The 23,394-nt window shown below is 54.8% G+C and overlaps 1 protein-coding gene across 6 annotated transcripts in view; it reads right to left on the bottom strand.

Annotated features, from left to right (window-relative positions):
- Positions 1-23,394, bottom strand: part of SEMA5B (semaphorin 5B) — a 118,005-nt gene that overhangs the window by 61,374 nt on the left and 33,237 nt on the right. For 2 of the 6 annotated variants that reach the window (XM_041723888.1, XM_041723906.1), the window contains exon 1: positions 20,430-20,941. The exons of 1 other annotated variant lie outside the window; for it this stretch is intronic. The gene's annotated coding sequence lies outside the window, so the exon portion shown is untranslated. Of the gene's footprint in view, positions 1-2,970; positions 3,190-3,438; positions 3,533-19,729; positions 19,993-20,429; positions 20,944-23,394 lie in introns of those variants that run through there. 3 more of the 6 variants (XM_041723896.1, XM_041723915.1, XM_041723930.1) reach the window with 3 other exon arrangements.

The following is a 23,394-nucleotide window of genomic DNA, read 5'->3' as shown; positions in this document are numbered from 1 at the left end:
TGGAATCAAATACAAGTCATTCAGGGCTTACACACTGCTTTGCACTATCCGTGCTACGGGCTACGGTTTGACTTTATTCCGCTCTCCCTTTAACCCACTAGCTCCACTCAAGCTCTTGGCTAAGAGGTCCAGCCCTGGGGAGAGAGTTCCCTGGCCGTGCGTGAGAGTGGTTAGGATGCTGGCCTGGGGGCAGGTGAGGTGGCTCCGTGGAAAGGCTGGAGTCAGGGATCACACATACCCCCTCCCCTCTGATGACCCCTCAGATGCCCCGTGAAGTCTGCAGGCAGGCTGCCATTCCTTCCACTCAACAGATGAGAAGTCGGAGGCCTCAAGCCCGAATGGTCAGAGTGGGAAGTTAACCCACGCCTGCCCTCCCCTGCTACACCTTCTCCAGACCTTGGGTACGATTTTCTCCCCGAGTCAAGCCTTGATGGCTCACACTGAATAAGGCTCTGAGCGACCGGAGCCTGGGAGCCTGAAGCCGAGAGCCCCTCCTCACTGATGACAGGTAATTCAGAGTGTCCACATACCTCGATTGGGAAGTCTGGGAGCTAGAAATGACTGAATCACACCATCCCCAGAAAAACAGCTCTTAATATCCTCTTTGGGGAGTGAGCAGGACTGCGACGAGGGCAAGAAAGCAAAACAATTGCTAGTCATCCATCCAGCCCAGATCCCTGGTCTCCCCGACTCTGGCCCGTGTTCAGGTTGCATTTCTGTCCCCTTTCCGCCTGCCCCCAGCTTTCCAGTTAGAGTAGCCAACTGGGCCTGGGTGCTCAGACCCCTGGGGGGAGCCAGCCAAGGAGCTGCCAAGCCCAGGGTGCGCAGGCCGGTCCAGCTCAGCTCCTGAGAGGCAGCCAGCCAACGATGGCACCCAAGCCTCTGTGCTGCAGGCCTGTCTCGTCCCCTACCCCAGGTGAGGGGGGCAGAGCCCGGCAGGCTGCAGAAGGTGCTGGAACCTGCCCTCCTTTCCTCTTATGGCAAGGAAGGAAGCCAAAGAGTGGAGTGGGGTGCGGTGGAGGGAGGAGGGAGGTAATATGGACAGGGAAGGGAACAAAGAAAATTGAACAGCTTGTCTGTTAAGGTCATGAAACAGAGGGAGATTTTTTCCTTTGGTTTATGTTATTGCTCTTACAGTGGTGTTTGTGCAATAAATAAAACAGCAAAAGGATAAGAGGCTGGAGTCCGTGCTCAAGCAGAGTTGGTGGGCTGAAGATTCCCAGGGAGGGCAGACAGTGTGGAGCCCAGCTTGGGGAGGCGGGAGTGACTCCAGAAGGCTTTCCTCCTGGAGGGCTGAGAGTTCTCTTTACCAGGCTCAGTTCCTGTTGGTCTGGGTCCTGCTCAGATCCCCGAACTTCCAGAACATAACTGTGTCCCACCTCATTGGGCAAGGCCATGGGGTGGCTGGGAGCTGGCTGCCGTTCCCTGTGCACGCCCCATCGGCACCCAGATCCATCTGGCAGCAAATAGTTGGCTGAGGGAAGCTGGGAGAAAAAGCCCAGGGACACCATCCCCCATCTGCTCCCCACACATGCTACACACTTCAGCCCAGGGAGGAAGAAGGCTCACAGGTGGTTGGCTGATGGGGACGAGAGGCTGGGAGAGAGACAGGGCACACACAGCCCCACTGTCTAGCCCGAGCGAGGAGCCTTTCCAGGAAATGCTTCCATCACCCTCCCTCACCAGGTGAGCCCCATTTCTCCTGCACAAATAGGGAAGACCCACGAATGGGTCTGAATGAAGGCCAGGTCTGGGGCTACACCACCACCACTGCCCCCAACCACACCCTTGATATGTGGACATGCACATGTGTGCACACTCAACTATGGGCATGCCTGCGCGCGCGCGTACACACACACACACACACACACACACACACACACACACACACACATGCCTACAAGGCTTCTCCTGCAAGCACAACCACAGCTTCCTCAATGCTGCCCCAGCCCCAGCATCTAAGAGGCAGGTCCTTCTAGCTTGGGGCTCTTGAGGGGGGATGGGGGCGAGGCAGGGCATGCGCTCAAAGAGCTCTCAGGTGGACAGTGTCCAGGAGGTGAGCAAGCCTTGGACTTGGTGGAGGACAGAACAGAGAGCTGCAGCCCTGGGCCAGGGGATGGGAGGGGAGGAGGGGGGTTCTTTAAGAGAAGTACAGTGAGCTCTTTCTGACCTGGTATAAAAGCAGCCCTTCTTAGGGACAGAAAAGATGGTCAAGATCTGACAAAGCTCTTCCAGTGCTTAATGAATGTCCCTCTTTAAACCTGGTCATTGGTGCCAAAGTCCCTAAGCTCTGCATTCATGGAGCCCAGTTATAATAAGAATAACAGCTAACAGGCTTACCATTTGCAGGCATTTTTTTAATGACTTTATCTATTACTCACCCTGCAGGTCCTGCCCTCACCCCCATCTCCTTTCCAGTAATGGAACTACCTGGGTATAGAGAGGTCACGGTAGGGGCCGGTTGGAGGGACACCTGAAATGCAGGAATTCTGGGGAACGTGCCTGGAAATGCCCCCTGCTCAGGCCCAAGGACAGCAGGGACGTAGAAGGGGGTAGGGAGCAACGTTGTGTTCCTTCCAGAAGCCTTAGTTGAGTGCCTACAGGTGTGGTCTGCCGGCAGCTGTGGGGAGCCCTGGACAAGGAGGGACAGAGAGTGGGCGCTGGGCCCGGGGCAGGGTGGGGGGAGGCACAGCTGAGCATCCGCTTGCCAGGAGAGCAGCGCTGCCGGCTGGTGGCGGGGGACAGGGGTGGCCGCTCCTCTCCTAGCTCAGGCCTCAGCAGGCAAGCGCAAAGAGCTCTGAGAGGGGCCCTGATGCCTCTGGGGGAGGGGAGGACCAAGGCACGGACCTGCTGGCCTCCTCCCGCCCCCCCTGCCGCTTGCCTTTGGGTGAGCACCCACACAAAGCACGTGGCCCCAGGTTCAAACCCCGACCTGGGCATCCCTTTACCCCTCCGAGTGGGTGTCCTCACCTGTGTTAGACCAAGCAGGGCAGCTGTGAAGACTAGACAGTAATGTCTGCGAGAGCCCAGAGCGCTGGCTGCCACCTAGAAGGCCCTCGGTCGATGCCAGCTGTTACTTGCTCATCATCATCTATGCGGACCCCGCACGTCACGCAGTAGCCTCCGGAGAACGCTGCCCACCTTCCATCTCTCCTCTCCGACCTGCTCCACAGGGCTGCCAGGGCAAATCTACGGCGATGATGTGGCACATCGTTTTGCTGCTAATAGACCTTCCCCAGCTTCCCACTGCCAACACCATCAAATCCAACCCCTCTTTCCATCTGGCACGAGCTACCCTCCTGCCTCCTCTCTGGCCATTCCCTCTGCATCCCCACCTCCCTCAGTTCATCCCCAGGCACTTGCCCCCCGCCCCCTTATCTTTGCTTCTACTCTTCCCTCCATGCAGAACACACTCTCCTCCAGGGGAAACCTCCCCACCTTTCGGGGCTCACGCAAGGCCCGTTCTGACTGGCAGATGCAGCGTGTGGCTTACGGGACTCTGAGCACTGATCCGCCCTGGTATGTGTGGTCGGGGCTTCTCCAAGTGTGGTCCCTGCACTAGCAACATCCGCACACCCCGGGAACTTCTAAGACATGCAAATTCTCAGCCCCTACCCCAGACCTACTAGATTAGAACATCTGGAGACCAGGCCTGGTAATTTGTTTTAACCAAGCCTCCACACTCGGATGCACTCTCAGTCGGGTAACCACTGACACCTGTACCCTGCAGGTGGTGCCTGGTGCACAGTGAGGAGTGATGGGTTAGCCCAGATCATCTGGGCCGCGTTGAAAAGACACTGCTGCCCGGGCCTCACCTGCATGGATTCTGATTTAATTGCGCCGGGGCGGGACCTATGCATCCAGGGTGCTTTTCCTCCCAACCTTGTATGAATAGTTCCAAACACACCAAACAGTTAAAAGATTGTACAGTGAACACCTGTACACCCACCACCTAGCTTCTACCATCGATGTTTTGCCGTATTTGCTTTATCACATATCTATCCATCATCCCCCTACCCATGCATCCGTCCATTTTATTTTTTGACGCATTTCAAAGCAGGTTGCAGACATCGTACACGTCATCCAGACACAGGGGAGTGATTTAAAATCCCTCCAGGTGGTTCCACTGTGCAGCCAGGGCTGCTCTGATCTCAGTTGGGAACCCCTGACAGCCTCCTACCCCCAGTGCCCACTGTGAGATGGGGATAATGGCAAGGATGTCGGCTCCGGTTCCCCCTCGTTTGCAAGGATGGAATGAGATCACATCAGAAAAAGCCCTTTGTAAAGGGAATACAATTAACAAGAACCAATTGCTGACTCTGGGCTCGAGAGAAAAGTGTGCAGAGCTGTCATAGGGTTGCCAGACGAATACAGTGTGCCCACTGAGATCTACACTGCAGATAAATTATTTTAGTATAAGTATGTCCCAAATATTGCATGAGACACACTTATACTAAAATGTGTCTCATTGCTTTTCTGAAACTCAGAGTTCGTTGGCACCCTGGATTTCCATTTGCCGAATCTGGCAATAAGATATAAGCCCTGGGGGATCCCTGGGTGGCGCAGCGGTTTGGCGCAGGCCTTTGGCCCAGGGCGCGATCCTGGAGACTCGGGATCGAATCCCACGTCGGGCTCCCAGTGCATGGAGCCTGCTTCTCCCTCTGCCTATGTCTCTGCCTCTCTCTCTCTCTCTCTCTGTGACTATCATAAATAAATAAAAATTAAAAAAAAAAAAAGATATAAGCCCTGTCCTGTGGGTGGCAGCAGGGTCAGGACCCTCCACCCAGAGAAGAGTCAGGGCCGGGCCACAGCAACTCCTGCTCTGCTTGGCCAGGCTCTCTGGCGCTTTAGAGCACGTGCCTGCAAAGCCAGGACTGGTGGGCAGAGGCAGCCGGGTCAGCGTTAAGCCAACATCTGCCCAGGTACGACTGTGATGTGATGACCAGGGTCTTACATACAGCCAGCCAGTGCATTCCTCAGGCCTTCAACTGATTGGACCAGGCCCACCCACATTACAGAGGGTAATCTGCTTTATTCAAGGTCCACCAATTTAAATCTTAATCTCATCCCAAAATATCCTCACAGAAACATCCAGAATAATTTTTGAACAAATATCTGGGCACTGTGGCTCAGCCACATTGGCACAAAATTTACCATCACAGCCAACAAGTCTCAAACGTTAGGGCACAAAAGTATCACTTGGGGAAACTGATTTAAATGCAGACCCCCCCCCAGGCTCCACCCACTGTTTCTGATGCATTTGGTCTGGCATAGTGCCCAGGAGCCAGCATTTTAACCGTCATTCCAGATGGTTCCAATCCAGAAGCTCCATGGGCCCACTTTGGGAAGCACTACAGTTTGAGCTCAATAAATACTTGCCAACTCAAGGAATGCTGGAGGCAACAGTGTGGGCAGGAAGATGTCCAAGCCAGGGCGAGGTCACCCCTGTGAGACCATGTCCTGGGGGCTCTGGGGTGGAGGCAGCGATGGCAGACGGGGAGCCTGCCAGCTTGTCCTGACCCAGGTGGGGACCCACAACAGCGTGTGGGGACAGACACGGGGGACAGAGGGCAAGCCTTGCACCTACAGCAGCCCTCGCGCTGACCTGAGGGGTGAACCCCACAAGCTCCCCTCACCCCGCTCGGACCCCAGAATGCCCCTGTCTCTCCAGTGTGAGTCCGTGTACGTGCCCAGCCTCTCATGAGCCGATGAGATCATGGCTCAGGAATCTGTGTGCAGTCGGTTGCCCCTGAAAAGAACCACTCACTCAGCTGGGGAAGTGAGCAGCTGAAGGCGCACAGGCCAGCGGGGGAGGCAGGGCGCAGGGCCGCAGGATGGGGCCGCAGGATGGGGCCGCAGGATGGGGCTGCAGGATGGGGCCGCAGGTGGGGCCGCAGGATGGGGCTGCAGGATGGGGCTGCAGGATGGGGCTGCAGGATGGGGCTGCAGGATCGCAGCGTCCCAACGCCAGCCAGCCGGCAGGTTTCCCTTCCTGCAGAAAGGAGGAAAATCGATCCAGGACAGTAGAAGCCCATTATAACACAGCTTGTTTTGTAATGGACTCCCATAAACCACGGGTCACAGTGATGTCCCTGCAAACCTCACAGCTAAATAGGAAACCGCCGGGGAGCGGAGGGGGGCAGGCAGACAGAGACGCTCGGTGCTTGATCGGCCTGTGTCCCAGCTTCGCAGAGCAAAGAGACTTAGAGGAATGGTGGCCTCGGCCCTACAGACCACAGTGCAGCTCTGCGGGGATACGGAGGAAGGCCAGGGGCTCCTTTCTGGAAGATTCATTCGCTCTCGGCACTCCCCAGAGTGTGGAGGGTACTCCAAACACCCACGATCAGCTCAACCAGGCCAAGGGTGGGGGAGGGAAGAGGGCAGGAGGGGAGGCCGGGCCCCTTGGGCACCTGTCACCATGTCCCGCAGCCCCGGGCTGCTCTGAGTCTGCCCCTTTCCTGTGATCTCCAAGCCCCCATGCTCCCTCACCCCCAGTCATCCTGCCCACGTGCTTTTGATGTCTCCAGCTTGTCCTGCGGTCGCAGAGTGGCTAGGAGTGGCGGTTCAGAGGGAGGTGTGGGATGCAAGGGACGCCTCGAAAAGAAAGGACAATGCACTGGGGCTCTACAGACTGGAACAGGAATAAAATATCAGTGGGACAGGAGGTGGGGTTGGGGTCACAATCTCCAAGTCTCTGAAAGACTATCACCTGCAGGGGGTGACCAGAGACAGCCATCGTTCTGAGGACAAAACAAGGCGACGAGAGTGTCAGAAAAACCAGACCCAACTCCCAGAGAGCACTCGGGGGCGTCCGCAGGAGCTGCCTGGCCACCGGCCACAGCCCCCGCAGCCCTGACCGCCCATCGTGGCTTGTCATCCACGAGCATGACCGTGCTCTCCTGGGGTGCACTCTGGGCTTAGCTTGTGCCACCTCTGGGGTCTGGGGGCCAGGGTCCCGTCTACGCCTACCACCTGCCGCGTACGTATCGCGTACTCACGCTGCAGCTATAGCTGCCTTTGGCCAGCTCTTCGTTGTGCCTGGGGGGCTCGATCGCAGCATTAATAAGGAGAGGCCGTGCACAGTGCAGGAGGCCCCCACCTCCTGGTTTCCTTCCTGTCCTGGGGTCCCTGGTAGACTTAGTCTCACCTCGAGAGGACAATCCCTTCGAGACGGAGCGACAGGCTACGCGTCCAGTTTTGCCGAGGTCAGAACCGACCGCCGGCTGTTCCCAGCACCCTCACTGTAACGTCTGGCCGTTTGGCTGGTCTTTTTGTCCAAAGCAGCACATTAGTCCAAAGCCTTGAGCAGAATGTTTCCAACAACTTCTTAGATTGGCTGGGCCGTGTCAGACCACTGGCAACTCCCAATCGTGGACAGGGCTTTACTTATTTTCCCTAAATGTATGGCCTTACACGTTTACACGTGGGCAAAGTGAAACTGGCCCTGTTTGGGGCCGCACACACCGGCTGACCTAAGATCTCATCGCTTGGAAGCTTTTCATGTCATCTACGTTTCCTATGAGAATCTCTGCCTTTGGCTTCCCCGATGAGAAAAAGTATCATTTCCTTCTGTTCTGTTAGGCCAGTCTCTGACTCATGCGTGACACAAATCCCTCCTGTCCCAGAATGACTTATTGTGGTGTGGAGCCGAAGGACTCAACGAAGGTCTGTCTCCAGAGGTGTGGGATGCTGGGCAGGGCAGGGGAGGATGCAATCCCGCCTTCTCTGGAGAGCTTCAAGGCCAGGGCAAGGCTGAGCATTCTAGAGAGCAGGGCTCTTCCCAGGGGCAGGGCCATGGCTCAAATTATTATAGTTTTTGTTTTTATCATGGTGAAACACACATAACACAAATTTACCATTTTAACCATTTTTCAGGGTATAGTGGCATTAAGTACGTTCACATTGCTCCCATCACCACCACCCATCTCCAGAACTTTCTTCATCTTCTCTTTTTTAATTTATTTTTTATTTTTATTTTTTATTTTTTTTTCATCTTCTCTAACTGAAAGTCTGTACTCATGAAACACAGACTCCTCATTCCCTCCTCTCTCACAGCCCCTAGTAACCATCATTCTACCTTCTGTCTCCATGAATTTAACTACCCTAGGAACCTCACATAAGTGGAATCATGGAGTATTTGGCCTTTTGTAACTGGCTTATTTCACTTAGCATAACATCCTCAAGATTTATCCATGCTGTAGCAGGTCTCACCAAAAAACAAAACCAAAAACAATTTGTTTTAAAGGAAGCTCTATGCCCGACATGAGGCTGAAACTCCTGACCCAAGATCAAGAGTCACGTGCTCTACTGACTGAGCTAGCCAGGTGCCTCCTCACCAAAATATTTTTAAAGCATGTCAGCAGGTGGCCCTTTGGGGGCATGGGGAAGTAGGGATGGGCCCAATTAGCAGAGTGGCGCCCATAAATATGGGCATGAACACATACTGGGGTCCTGCAGGACCAATACACACGTGCTTGCACACTCTCTTCCATGTGACTTCCACAAATCCCAGAGGGCTGCCCCCCTGCCCTTTGGGAACTGTTCTCAGACCTCCTTGTGCATTAGAGATGTGTGAAGAGCTGGTCACGGTGCTGGTCCCACGCCCTGCAGGGGTTCCTACGAGACGGGGTACAGCAGGTGATGCTGAGGCAGGGGACCAGGCACCGCACTTTGGGAGACCTACGGTCATGGAAACTGCTCCATGTGCAATGAAAGGACTTCGCCCCAGCCTGAGCTCCTGTGTAGACAGTTGGCAGTGGGTGGCTTCTTGTGAAAACCGACAGGCGAAACATCATCCTGTTTAGGAGAGCAGGCCAGTCAGCTCTAACTCGCCACACCCATTCCAGGGGAGGTTCCCATCCTCTCTACTCGAGTAACCCCTGGACAGCACCTGCCAATGGCAAGGCAGTGCTCCGGGGCTTCCGCGGGGAGGACAGACTAATCAAGAAGCTCCGGGGTGTCTGGGTGGAATGAGACACGAAAACCGAGGCTGTCACACAGGTAAAGCTTGACGTGAGCCCTAAGAGAGGCACATCAGCTCCTGGTTTTCTGAGCAGAGAGAGAGAGAGAGCGAGAGAAAGAGCATTCTTGGAGTAGGGACAGTTCCTCAGAAGAGGTGGCACTTGGGGTCAACAGAACCGTGCTAGCAGACACAGGAGAAGAGGCAGGAGCTGAGGTGTGGCTTTGGGAGTCAGCCAGGATCCAGTGTGATATGGATGAAGGGAAAGACTCGGAGTCAGGATTCTGGGTACAATTCCAAGTGCTTTGCATTTAGCCACATGACTGTGGCAAGTCACCAGGCCCCGTAGCCGTTGTTCCCAATGTCAGGAGCGCGGCTGGGAGGATGGGAGAGGAGGCTGGGACCAGGCTACAGAGGCCCTTGAGTGCACTTAATTCAGGGAGAAGCTGGGAGCCATTCAATGCTCTGGAGCGGAGACTCAGACTCCTTTTATTTTACAATGGGCTTGGTGTGGGGGTGGGGGGTGGGGGTGTCCCTCTTGGCCAGTGCCCTCCCTGGTTAGCCTAACACTTCCATTCTTTTCTCCATTTCCCACCTCGGGAATTCCCTCCAATGAGCGCATAATCCCTGGAAGACGGTTTCCTCTGGCTTCTGGGAGGATTTACAGCCCCCTCCCAGCACCCGTTCACAAAATCATGAAATGTGAACTCTAAATAATTTATAAACATGTTAAATAAGACTGGTTCTAGCCTTGATCCCTGGGGAGCTCGCTGTTAGTACTTCCCTCATTTAACATCAGCCGGAGCCAGACATCATTAGGAAGGGAAATCTCCTCTCTCTCTTTTAAAAATCATGTAGCTTAAATGGTTTGGGATTATTTGCTGCTTTGAATCATTCTTGCCACTGCTCCCTCCCATTACGGGGATAATTAAGAATTGACTATGGTTGGCAAAAAGCATTCGACAGCCAACTTTTCATTTGGTTTTTCAAGTGCCCCCACCATCCCCGCCCGCCCCCTCCCCCCGCCAGTCCTCCTTTTCTTATCCCTGCCGCCCCGGTCCCCCAGTCCCCGGTGCTCCCCCCACTCAGGTCTGCTGCCTGTAAACACACTTGGGGCCCCATGGAAACCACACACTGAATGGAGGGAAAGCAGAGAGGCCATTCACTTTCCTCTTATTCCACTGCCCTATTTCCTCCGGCACCTTGCCTGGTGTCCCTTGGGCCTGGGGCCAGAGTGTGTTTGTTAGGCTGCCCTGGTCACCCGGGAATGGGGTGGGCTCAGATCCCAGGCCTGTCCCCCAGCTGGTCATTCTTTCTTTCAAGAGTCACTCTCTCTCTGATGGCTAAGGCAGGATTAGAGGCTTCAGGAGGAAGAGCATACCTCTGATCACAGAAGAAGGGGTCACGACATCAGGCGACCTCCAAGACCAGCCAGTCAGGGCGCCGTGGGATGAAGTGCCACCTGTCTCCACCCCCCCACCCCCCACCAAACCTCAACAGCCTGTTGGTCAGAAAAGGCAAGGGATACCCAGCCAGCCTCAGCCTTCGAGGGCAGCCCCAGGACTGGGGTGATCTCTATTTCCCTGTCCCAGACCAGAACCACATCTGCATGGAATTTTCTTATTCTTTCTAGCTCTGTGTCACTGATTTCCAGTATTCTAAATTCTTTACCCAGTTTGACTTTAATCTTTTCTGCTGTGGGTTCAATGAATTATGGGTTGTTCTGGGTTTAGGAAGCTGAGGCCTCACCTCTTTCGTATAATAAATCATCACGGAAACAAAAGCAAACCATAAAGACACACAGGTAGCCAAGCTACCTTTTCGGGGAGATTGAGATTGGAATGCAGAGAAGCTTCTGGAGTGGTTGCCAGTGTTCTCTTTCTCCACCCGGGTGGTGGTGTAAGGCACTAACTTGAATATAACCCATTACTAAAACATCTATGTTGTGGTTTTCTATATTTGTTTTATAATATCTCAATTAAAGAAGTTAAAAGGAAGGGGCATCTGGGTGGCTTGGTGGTTCAAAGTCTGCCTTTGGCTCAGGTCATGATCCCAAGGTCCTGGGATCGAGTCTTGCATCGGGCTCCCCGCAGGGAGCCTGCTTCTCCCTCTGCCTGTGTCTCCGCCTCTCTCTGTGTCTTTCATGAGCAAATAAATAAAATCTTTTAAAAAACAAAGTTAAAAGGAAAAAATAAATCTTCATAGTGTTAAAAATAATCAGTCATTTGAGTCATGATGCAGGCCCCCTCCCTATGAGCTCTTCTTTGGGGCAAAAAAACCCCAACTTCTTTAGCATCTCCTCCAAGGTTCAGAACCCTTGAACCAGAGGATTAGCCAAATCCTGTGACATTTGTCTCAAGGGAACCCTTCGGGCGAGGTGTTGCTGGCCTATTTAAAAGGACAGAGAGCAGACATTTCCCTGAATGTCCAAAACAGGTTGTCGGACTGTTGTGTGCTGGCTCACTAATAAATATCTACGGAGAGAGAGAATGTGGCCCGACACCGCCTTTCATGGCACCCTGGTAGTGAGGTGTGATGGGAGCCCATAGCCCTCACTTCCCCTTCCAAGTTGGGAGGACTCAAGTTTACCAAAAAGAACCCAAGAAAGACTCAGTTCATCTCAGCCCAGCATCTAGTAACTGCTCAATAAACAGTAACTATTGTGATTCCCCCCATTACCACGGCTGTGAAGAAGAGGGAGGGGGTGGCCATGAACATGGGATATGAAGGGAAAAGGGAAAGGAGAACAGAGAAGCAAGGGCACGTCACCCTCAGGGTTTGGCCCTAGAAAGACATTAATTCATCAGCCTCGTAAGTGGTCCTGCTATGAAGAGGGATAAATAAATAAACAGCTGGCAAGGCTAACAGAAGCCCCCTTTACCATCCTACAGTGTTCTGCTTCAGATGGTTGGCCCGGCCCATGATTCTCCAACTACCCTTCCCCCCTCCCTTCTCATTGGCTGCTTCCCCCAAGAGACCCCATAGGCTCATCCTCCAGATACTGGAAGCAGCAGATGCTCAATGTGGGCTCTCGTCTCCGGTCGGGTCGGGTCGGCCCGTCCAACCTCCCCACACCCACAGCTAACAAAGGTGCCTGGCAAAGTGCTCGGACATCCTCACTCCCAACCTGGCCGGGGACAGGCTCATTGTCAGGAGGGTGTCTGTGTCTGCCACGAAAGTCCTCTCTCTTTGTCACTTGTCTATTGGGGCTGCCAATCTGTCCATGTCTTTTTCTTTTCTCTCTGTCTCTCTCTCTCTTTTTTTTTTTTTTTTAAGGTTTTTATCTATTTATTTGAGAGAGAGAGAAAGAGAGAGCATGAGTAGGGGGAGGGGCAGAGGGAGAGGGAGAAGTAGGCTCCCCACTGAGCAGGGAACCCGATGTGGGGGCTGGAACCCCCGGGGACCCTGGGATCATGACCTGAGCTGAGGGCAGATGCTTAACCGACTGAGCCACCAAGGTGCCCCCCGTCCATATCTCTTTATGTCCATTTGTCGTCTTCAGTTTGGGCCCGTGTCTTCATCCCTTTGCTCTCTCCCTCTCTGACTCTCTTGGGCTCACCTCCTTGAACCAAAAGCCACGATAGAATCCTGAACGCATCCTAAATGTTTTTCTTTAAGAATAAATGACAAAGGTAGCAGCAGAGGAGGAAAGAGGAAGGCAGATATCATTCTAAATTTGCGCAGCACGGGAGATTCCCCAGGGACAAGACTGAAAATGCGAAGGCCTAGAAGAAACACATAAGGGGAAAAAAATAATCGCCCCTTCTGTTTAGTCCCAAGGACTTCTTTGAAACAGATGATTTCAAATATATTTCTGTATTCTAAAACTTTTTCAGAATGAATAAAGCGTGGAGGGTGGAGTGTTTTTACATCTCCAAACTGTCTCTAAAAATCGTGCAGTAAGATTTTACTTTAAACGAACTGCATCAATCTTTTTGTCCGTATATAATGATGCACCTTGTTTGACATTCCTTTTTAAATGACCTCCAGAAAAATCAATTGTTCCTGGGAATCCAAGTACATTTCCACCTCTAAGTACAGGGGAAAGTAAAATAAATTACTCTAATCAAGTATGGTAAAAATTTAGTCCTCAGCAACTCAAATTGTTGTGAAAGCCCCGGGTCCAGGATTCAGAGGCAGATCCGTGGGGAAGGGAACAGCCACGGTGATAAGGGCCTGGGTGGGGGGGGGACAGGAAAACACAGGGGGGGCGGTGCAGAGGCTCAGGGCTGCAGACCGTAGGTGACATGGGGGGCTTGGGTTCAGGGAAAGCTGGGGGAGGAGGGCCCCAAGCAAATCCCCCCAACAGGCTGGCCATGCCACCCTATGGCTCCAATCTGCCCCCAAGTCTCTTACTGCACATGACGGATGGACATGCAGCCATACTTGGAAAAACAGGGTGCAAATCAAGAGATGAATTAACATGTGAAAAAGGAGAGCCACTTATTTCAATCAAGGCAAATCTTCAGTTTTCAAGACCGGGGGAGACCATAAAATGCAATGCTGGAAGAATCAAGAATGACTCAAGGTGAGGGCTCAGAGGATTGGGCTGCTTGGAGAGCGCTCCGTGGGGCAAATTGTGTCCAGTGAGATTGGAAGGTCTCCCTCTTCTTTCTTTCCACAATTCCCTTCCTGAAAATAAGTGCTTTTCTGTTTCTCCCAGCAGCAAGTCCAGAAAACATAATACTGTCCTTTGTCTTCTTCTAAGTGTATTTTAGATGGAGTCTTCTGTTCAAGGTTTTACTATTTCTTAGGAAAAAAAAAATGATCAGAAGAGGAGAGAGATGCCAGGCTTCTGAAAGGGCCGGTGCCTTTACCATGGGAAATTTGGAATTACCAGCAGAATAAAGTGTAGCAATTTGACACACCCAACAAGCTGATTTTATTTTTTTTAAATCAATTATATACAACCATTTTTGATGTTTCAAAACAAAGGCAATTAGAATTTGTGGAAATCACCGAAAGAAAGTTTTGTAGGCATGTGCATTTTTTTCTGAATATTTGAAAAAAACATACAATCTCTTCCCCCACCCATGCTTCCCAAATTTCTGAGAATGTTTACATCCATCCAAAATAAGACACTCCTGGTGCTTCCGCCCCCCCCCCCCCCCCCCCAAAGCAGAAGGAGAGGCAGGAGGCTCAGAGGAGGCACTGGGAGGTGAGGCCTGGGAGGTGAGGCCGGCTCCAGACCCAAGTGTGCATGTGTGAGTGTCTGTGTGTGTCGGTCCTTGGCCCTCCGGGTGCGAAAGGTGGACAGAGGGAGACAAGGGACACGGACACACACACACACACACACACACACACACACACACACGGGGCATCCACTCAGCCAGGAAAACCCTCTCAGCTGAGGTTAAGCCCCATAACCCTGCATTCGCTCGGCCCTCTTCAAAGGAGCTTTGGAATTCCTCCCCCAACTTTGCTGCACTTTCCATGAGAATGGGGATGTTCCTGCATAAAACATGAGTCTGGGAGGGCTGGAGCTGCAGGCTTGGGGAGCCCTGGGGAGTCGGGGGAGCGGGCTGGGAGAACAGAGCAGTGGGGGAAGGGAAGGGAGGCTGTTTTCTCAGGCTGCATTTCTTGCAGGCTCCTTGGAGACCGGAGAAAGGCCGGGAAAGGTCTCAGCTGGGGCCGGCCGGCACAGAACCCGTGCAAAGTGGGATGCTGAGCGTGACCCGGCGGAGCCCGAGCGGCGGGGCTGGGGACCTCCGGGAGCCCGAAGCCAGCTGCCGGCACCGAGGAGGGAGAGAGGCTTCGCAAGGGGAGGGCGAGGGCCCTTATCAGAGGCTGCAGGCGACCCTGGGCCCCCTGGGCTGCTGGGGGGGGGGCAGGGACACAGCTTCTATTTCTTGTGGTATCATCCCAGGCCCAGGCCGCGGCACTTCCACGCGGGGCGCTTCCACGCGGGGCTGTGCAGGCCCCCAGGTGGCCGGCAGGACTCCTAGCCTGTCATCAGCCCCCAGCCCGTAGGACTTGGGGGGCTGCGAGGTCTTCGCACCAGCCAACCGGTTATTAGTATTGCTTGGATCAACTCAGCAACGGGCCAGATGCCAGCAGCTGAGAGAGATGTTAGGGCACTCTGCTCCTCGGAGGAGTCACCGGGCAGGGCTGCGCCCCGCTGGGGGGCTGGGGGGTCCTGGGGGGCTGGGGGGGCCGGGGGAGAGGGTCTGGGCTGTGGGGGGAGAGGGTGGGGCTGGGGGGGAGTAGGGGAGAGGGTTGGGGCTATGGGGAGGGGGGCTGGGGGAGAGGGGGCCTGGGGGAGAGGGTCCGGGCTGTGGGGGGGGAGAGGGGAAGGCTGGGGGGGAGTAGGGGAGAGAGTTGGGGCTGTGGGGGGAAGGAGGGGGCTGGGGGAGAGGGTCCGGGCTGTCAGAGGGAGAGGGTAAGGCTGAGGGGAGTAGGGGAAAGGGTTGGGGCTGGGGGGGCTTGGGGAGAGGGTCTGGGCTGTGGGGAGGAGAGGATGGGGCTGGAGGGGGAGGGGGCCTGTAGCAGAGAGAAGGTCAGAGCTGTGGGGGGCTGGGGGAGAGGGTCAAGGGACTGTGGTTCCCCTGGAAGGGCTCCTCCCTAAAGACACTAGGGATGGGGATACCCGCGTGGGGCTGTGGTTGAGCATCTGCCTTCAGCTCAGGGCGTGTCCCCGGGGTCCCGGGGTCCCGGGATCGAGTCCCACATCGGGCTCCCTGCATGGAGCCTGCTTCTCCCTCTGCCTGTGTCTCTTATGAATAAATAAATAAAACCTTTAAAAAACAATAAAAGACACTGGGAAAGGAAACCACCTTAAGTCCTCTCTGGAGAGACGTAGGGCATAAACAGTGGGCTTTATTTCCCTCGATCTGGTGCGTTGAATTTTGAGAATTCCATGCCGCCCTCACGATAATAATGTGGCCACTGGGTTTTTGCAAGTCACCAGTTACTGCAGGGTGGGAAATGACGGGCTCAGCCATAGAACCGCAGTTGGAAAGAGGCCCAAAGCGTTCCAGGGCTGTGGTCCTCCGACGTGAGCTGCATCAGCGTCACCCGGAGGGCTCGTCAAACACAGGGTGCTGGACCCCAACCCTGGCGTTCCGATTCGGTGGTCGGGGGGGGGCGGGGATTGCCTGAGAATCTGCATTCCTAACAAGCACTCCAGTGCTGCTGCTGCTGGTCTGAGGACCACACAACGAAGACCCCTGTTCTATCTAGAACACCTCTTCATTTTCCATATGAGGAAGAAGCACTGGGGTTCACCAGTAGAACCAGGTGCTAACAGCCCCCTTCCCTAAGCCCTGCCCCCAGTGGAACAGGAGAATGTGGAGGGGAGCTAAGGAGAGCAAAGGCACCAGCACGGTTAAAATCCAACACACCCCCTCTCTGTCCGCCACGTATTCAGGTGGGGTCTACAGGGACACCAGCCACATGGGTCCCACTGGAGGGTCTGGATGGACAACTGGGGAGGAAGGGACAGTCCCAAAGCTGAGCATGCAGACAGCCGCAGGAGGAGGAAGGGCAGGGAGGGAGCAAACAGATTGTGGAAAGCAATTAACCGAGAGCAGAGAATCGAGGGGCACAGAGGAGCCTCCTGCCAGCCCTGGGGGGCAGAGATTAACAAGCCCCGTTAGGACTTGACAGTTTGGGATCGGCTCCACTCCTTCCAGCTGTGACTTGACCCCACATCTCAGTTATCTCCCCAAAGCCTTGAGGTGGGTCCTGGAAAGCTCTGCTGGGAGAAGAGCCAAAAACCCAATTAATCTGGACTTCAAATGGGCTCCCACAGCTGTGTGAGGGTCACCATGTCTCGGCCTCCATCCTCCCCCGGGCTGTGAGCTCCGTGAAGCCGGAGATGGTGTCACCTGGCGCAAGGCCGGCAAGCCCTCCGTTAAAAAGTTGGATAAAGGTAGGGACGCTGTGATGAATGTAGCCTCCTGCTCCCCAAGAAGTGGGCTAGGCCCTCAGTATACTGCCTCAAGAGGAGCCACATCTGCTTAAGCTTTCGGGGCAACTCCCAGGTTGGGGCGGCCAGCAGGGTTCCTGTTGCCCGCTGGCATGGCATGTGCAGAAGTCCCTTTCCAAATGCCCTCTCCACACCTCTCCTTGCTCACTATGGGAAAAAATATTTTTGCATCTGAGCAGCACATTGCACATGTAGAGTCTGAGAGTCTGACCACTACTTAAGAGACTGGGGCTGGGAACCTGTGACCCTGTCAGAAGCTTCCCACGACCGCCCATCTAGTTCCCAGGCTCAGAGCCCTGCTGTGTCCCAGCGGCCACAAAGAGACAGCTGGTTTTCGGGTTGTTTTAGGGTTGCTGCCTAATGTTACCAGGAAACACTGGTATGGAGAAGGGTCCCAGGTGCAGAGCCGTACCATGGCTTTCCCCTGTAAACTGACCCTGAAATGGCCCTCCAAGACCCTAGGTGGGTTTTCTGGTTTGTGCTTAATCTCACATCCATATGCCTGTGTCCTTTGTAGGAGCAACGAGGGCCTCTGTCCATCTGAGTGATCTCTCTGTCTCTGTTCCACAGTGGATGAGTTTCATTGAAGTCCTGGAAGTTACATAAACCCAGGCCTGGCCCTGCCTGTGGGCCCTGTTCCTATGTGACCAGCCAGCTCAGAACAGAACAGAATAGTAGCTGAGGACCCAGCTCCATCTTAGGACCACGAGACCGCAAACCTCAGAGCATTACCACACTATAGGTTCAAAATCAAGAGCTCTTGATTGCCCCCAAACTCCCCCATATAATGAGACTTCTCTCCCCTTCTCTAATGCCCATCAAGCTTTTCAGAGAAAACTGGCTTGCTGAGGGAGATAGGGCCAGGAAAAGGGAAGGTCAAAGGCTCCCAAATAGTTACTGGGGAAAACAGTCCATGTGGTCGGTGGAGACCGTGGAGACTCAGGCCTAAGGACGACGTGCCATGGCCCATCTGGGGTGACGAGAGATGCCAGACAGCATTGTGCGACCGCTTCCACATCCCTGCAGTTTCCATGCCGTTTGTTTGGAGCCTGTAAACTTACCCACCACAATCAAGCATCATTAGGAGACATAATCTGCTGCAAATGGATCACACGAGGCATTTCAAAGCCCAGCGGGCTGATTAGGCGATGATTTGCTGGTTTGTGCCACCCGAAGCACCTCTCTGCTCTATCCACAAATTAGAATTTGGCCATAATTTCTCTGCAACATGGGGCTTCCTGTAAGTCCCTCCTCTGTGCTAGGGATGGAATCTACCTTCCAGCTCTGGAGACAAGTTTTAGCAGAATGGATAGGAGGCATGGAAAAAAAAAAGGGCTGGTACCTCGGTTGCTCAAGGAGGAAAGAAGGACACTCCTTAGCCAAGTTCTCTACCTACCTGCCTGAAGTCCACGGGCTTCACACACACACACACACACACACACACACACACTCACCATGCTGCCTCCTACCTATATTATAGGTTCCGAAATATCTCCTCCTTCATGAAGTCCTCCTGGATTGATAAAGAGCAAGACCACCATGACCCCACAGAGATTCTGATAAACAAGAAACTCAAGAGCCACCTTCTCCTCTTGTTTGTTCCTCCTCAGAAATAATTTGCCTAGAAGGGTGGAACTTAACCAAACATGGCAGAGCATCCTTTGGATTGATTTTTTTCTTTATTGGTACATAATAGGATGTCCATCTCGCCCTGCGAGTTTCCTAAGGCAGGGCTCGCCTCTGCATCATTTATTCAGTACAGGATCCCGACAGCGGCAAGCAAGTATGTGTGCCCATTCACACCTGTTCTGGGTACTGAACCCATCCTGGCTTCCATGGCACTTTTGGCTTTTGGGCAAATGTCAGGAAGAAATGGTGGTAGCCTGCCATGGGGTTTCCTTTCCTGGACCTCATCCCCCACAGAGGGAAGGCTCTACCCAGCACCGCCTGAGCCTCACCACTTATGTTTCCACTAGGAAGATCTGGAAGTTGATGGAGACAAGGGAGGGCTAGAAGTGACTCTTGGCCTAGACTGGATGGGAATGTAAGCTGCATCACTCAAGCTCAGAGCCCAGGTGTCTGTATTCCCAGGCCGGAGATGGCTACACTTCCCTTGGCCACACTGGACCCACTCCCATGAGGCCAAAGCAGAAAATGTAGCAGGAAGAGCATTAACCTGAACCAGCAATTCTCAACTGATGTAGTTTTGTCTCTGGGGCAACATTTGGTAATGCCTAGAGATATTTTTGGTTGTCACAAATGAGGGTGTTACTGGTGGGTGGAGCCCAAGGATGCTGCTGAACATCTTACAAGGGACAGGACAGGCCCCCTACCCCACCAAAAATTATCCAGCCCCAAACGTCAATGGTGCCGAGAAAGCCCACCCTAGCCACACACTGCTGCCCCAGCCCCATGCCTTGATTTTGGAATCGTAAGATTAGAATTCTCAAATGAGTCAGAATCACAGTTTTCCAGCCGTGCCTCAGATTTCAGACAGGCCCCAAAGGACCGGGGTGTAATGGAACACAGGGGTACGGAGTTGTCCCCCCCACAATTGTCCAGAAAGTTGGAGATGTTCCCCAAAGGGACCTCAGAAGTCATCATGTCCAAACACATTCACTGTATGAAACCCGTGCAGATAAGAGCAGAGACTGTGCGATCACGAGGGGGTCCGAAGACATGACCACAGGCACATTGGGAACGCTAGAGAGCGGGCCTTTGACAGCGGAGCCTAAAGGGACCATGGAGGGCCCATCCAGGAATATGAGAAGCAGGACCCCAGGCAGCACGTGGCAGCCCCCCAGACCCCCCACTCCCAGAGGCGGCCCACACTGAGAACATACCCGTAAGCACCGTAAGCACCGAGCAGCATGCTTCGAGGGGTAGGCAGGCAGCGGGGCTGTCGCAGGGAGCCCCTGGGGCCCAAGGCTGCATCTCCCAGCCCCACGAGCCGGGCCCCCGAGCTGGGCCCCCGAGCCGATGTCCCCGATCGATGCCCTGGGCCGGTCCTGCTGGCAGCAGTCTAGCCTCGGGGCCCAGTGGGCAGGGCCCAAGGGAGCAAGGAAAAGAACTGAAGGGCCCCCTCCGATGGCCCCAGAATGGTGACGTCTGTGCGGGAGGAGGCAATGAGCCGCAGGGCAGCGAAGGGGAACCCCACTGAGCCCTTCAACCAGCAGGGGTTGGGCAACAGGAGCGCAAGTTGGCCCCAAAGCCAGAAACACCTGTGAGGAGCGGGCATTTGGGGGTGGCCAGTCCTCCACACCCTCGCAGGCACATCTCTACCCAACCAGGAGGGGGAATCAGTGAGAGAAGCTTCTCCTTCCAGGGCTCCCTTCGTGCTAAGAAAAATCCTTGTGGCCCAGGTATGTGACCCCTCACCTCCTAACCCCAGGTTGGCCCTGCTCCCCAGATTTGTCACCCCACCCAGCTGGCATGAGGCGAGGCAAATTCTGTTCTCTGGAGATAGAGCTGCAGAGCTAGCCACAGTGACTCACGTGGACACGGCCAGTGAGCACGACAAGGGACATCTGTCCAAGTACTCACCACCAGCAGCTCGCCGTGGACACCCGAGACCAAAACACGGCAGAGGCAGGAGAAGCAATCGTGGGGAGGCCAGCACCATCAGCCCGGCTGTCGTCAGAGCCCAGGCTGGCAGCTGCAGTCCTGCACATCACCCCCAGGGCTGGCGCTCAGGACCCCGGCCCTGGCCCAGGAGCAGATGCAGAGTACACAGGCCAGCCCGGCTCCCAGGTCTCTGATAGGAGGTGGGGCTTCCTTGGGACGATGAAGGGCCAGGGCTTGAGTCCCTGCTAGTGTCCCTCAGTCCAGGGGACCAAGGCTGCTGCCACCGCTCTCCGCAAGAAACATTTGCTGGTGAAATCACCCCGGGCTTCTGCACTCAGGTTAGCAAGAAAACATCCTGGTCCTGCCCAGTGGCTCCGGCAGCCTGGTCTGGCCACAGGGAAAGCAGGACACGACGCGGCAGCCCGCCTGAGTGGCTCCGATTGTCCCTCACACTGCCGAGCCTTGCTCCCAGCATCAGACAAAAGCACTGGAAACAGCTTGCAGCCCCAGCCGGTGACACACCAATCACGGGCTCCCAGGCTGTCCTCCCGGCCACCCCATCGAGGGCTGGCTCTGTCTCCCGAGTTTCTTCAAAGGCGCCCAAGGATGCTTGAGGAAGATTTATCCTCATGGAGTAGACTGCTCATCCCAGAAATACTCCAACTTTGGCTGGACCAGAGAGCAGTGGTGTGATGCTTACGGAGACAGAGAGACCTGCGAGAGTTCGTGTGTGTCTGTGCGTGGGTGTGCATGTGAGCAGGAGTGTGAGAGGCAGGGTGTGTGCATCCTCCTGGGGTGTCTGTCCCTCTCTCTCCTCCGGCTTTGGAGCCCAAACGCCCGAGGGGGTGTGTGTGTGTGGGGGGGGGATGGGTGGTGAGAGACGCAGATTCCAGAACAGGCAGGAGACACCATCCCCCTTCCCGCCCCGCAGGGTGCTAATGCCACCCCTCTAGCTCCCGACGCCTCCACAGCTGCTGCTGTCAGCAGTCAGCTTCCTCTGCCGCACACTCTCGGGTAACAACTTCGGAGGGAGCCGTGTCTCACTAGAGTCAGCGGCACAATCTCTCCTCTTTCCAGCCCAGGTCCTTTTCTATCCCCATTTTGGTCACTGTCCTCCCTGCTCCCTCCCCAGTGCCCGAGCTCCCAAAGACGCAGAGCCTAGAAACCTCCGTGCTCTGCTCCCATCACATCCCTCTTCTCCACCCTCCCGGGGGGTCCCGGGCTAGGGAAGGAGGAGGAGCCAGCCATCGGAAAATGGGGAAGCCAGTAACCAGGGAGAAGGATCTAGAATAAGATGAGTGCTTTGGGGAAAGACCACCAGGTGGTCACACCTAAAGGTCATGAGCTTGGCCATGCGAGCTGACCACCTCGGCAGCTTGGCATCGTGGGGACCTGCCCGGGCTCAGGAGTTAGGCACAACCAGGGCTTTAAGACTTATTAGCTATGTGATCTTGAGCAACCTACCAAGTCTCTGACCTTCAGTGTCCCTGCAGGAAAATTGGGAATGTTAAAATCTACTTTGTGGGGCTGTTGCGAGGAGCCAACGAAATAAAAGATATAAGGTGCCTCCCACATGCCTGGCCCATGCCAGGCCCTCGGGAAAGCCTGGACCTCGTTTTCCTCATCTGTGGAACCCCAGGATGGTTACGGGGGCTCCTACGGGGGAAGGTCTCCAGGGGGGCTGGTTACAGAAAGGGCTCGGCTCTAAGACACGAAGAGAAGAGAGGTGTGTAGAGGGAGCAGAGCCAGCGTGGAGATTGGAGAGGAGAGGCCGCAGGGCGCTGTGTTGGCAAAGTGAGCCCCGCCGAGGAGAGAATGTTCAACAGAGCAACCGGGCTGGAGAACGGGGCCCATAGGAACCATAGGAGACAACAGGGCACGGGTGGTGGTGGTGGTGGAGGTGGTGGTGGTGGTGGTGGAGGTGGTGGTGGTGGTGGTGGTGGTGGTGGTGGTGGTGGAGGTGGTGGTGGTGGTGGAGGAGGAGAGCGCCACCCGCCCAGAGCGAATGTTAGTCCGGGGTTTTCTGGAAAAGAATACAGAAACGGAGGCGGGAGTGGCTGGATCAGCACCCAGAGTGAGAAGCCAAAGTGGACAGGGGCACCCGGCTGGTTCAGTCGGTGCAGCGTGAGGCTTTGGATCTTAAGGCTGTGAGTTCAAGCCCCACGTTGGGTATAGAGATGGCTTCAATCAATCAATCAATCTTAAAAAGAAGAAGGAGAAGACGACGATGACGACGATGACAGCAAAGCAACCCAAATGGACAAACTGACGCCTAAATAGAAGAGAGCCAACTCTAACAGATTCTCCCACGAAACCCTCGATAATCACCAAGGCCCACCGGGATGATACGGGGCCACAACCCAAGGATCTGGGCAGCTCCAGGGCTGAAGAGGCCTGGGGGCGACCACGGAAGTCTTGCTTCACGGGCCTGAAGTGGGCTTGCCTAGGCTACACATGGCTGACATCCTAGAGCCCCTTCTGGCAGAGGAAAAGCCAAGGCAGCGTGGTGCCCAAGCTCAAGAGGTGGGCCTGACCCTGTCGGACGGGGCAGGGGAAAGGGGAGCACCGCTAGGCCAGGAACGCCCAGCCTCGCACTCCGAAAGAGGTGGCTCAGGGTCATGGAGCAACGGGGGAGCCAAGGTGTTTGGGCTCCAGTCCCCATTCTGCCAGCAACCAGCCAGGCTACTGGCCTTCTCTGACCCTCTGTATCTTCCTCTTGGAAAGGAGAGCAGATTTGTGGCCCTCAAACTCTGTTTTCCGCAGCAGAACCCATTCTTCAAATGAAAACTTAACAAGAACATCTATATCCGAATCCGATAGAAGCAGGGTTATGGGGCAGGCAGGAGGGGCCGGGCCCTGGATGCTCAGCCTCTCGCAGCGGCTCTCAGGGTAGCTTGGAGGACCCCCAGAGCTCCCAGAACACAGCATGAAACGACAGTACCAG

The sequence above is a fragment of the Vulpes lagopus genome, chromosome 1 (assembly GCF_018345385.1).
Source record: "Vulpes lagopus strain Blue_001 chromosome 1, ASM1834538v1, whole genome shotgun sequence".
NCBI classification, from domain to species: Eukaryota; Metazoa; Chordata; class Mammalia; order Carnivora; family Canidae; genus Vulpes; species Vulpes lagopus.
Note: the sequence above shows the minus strand (reverse complement) of the source record. Positions and strands in the feature narration are given on the sequence as shown.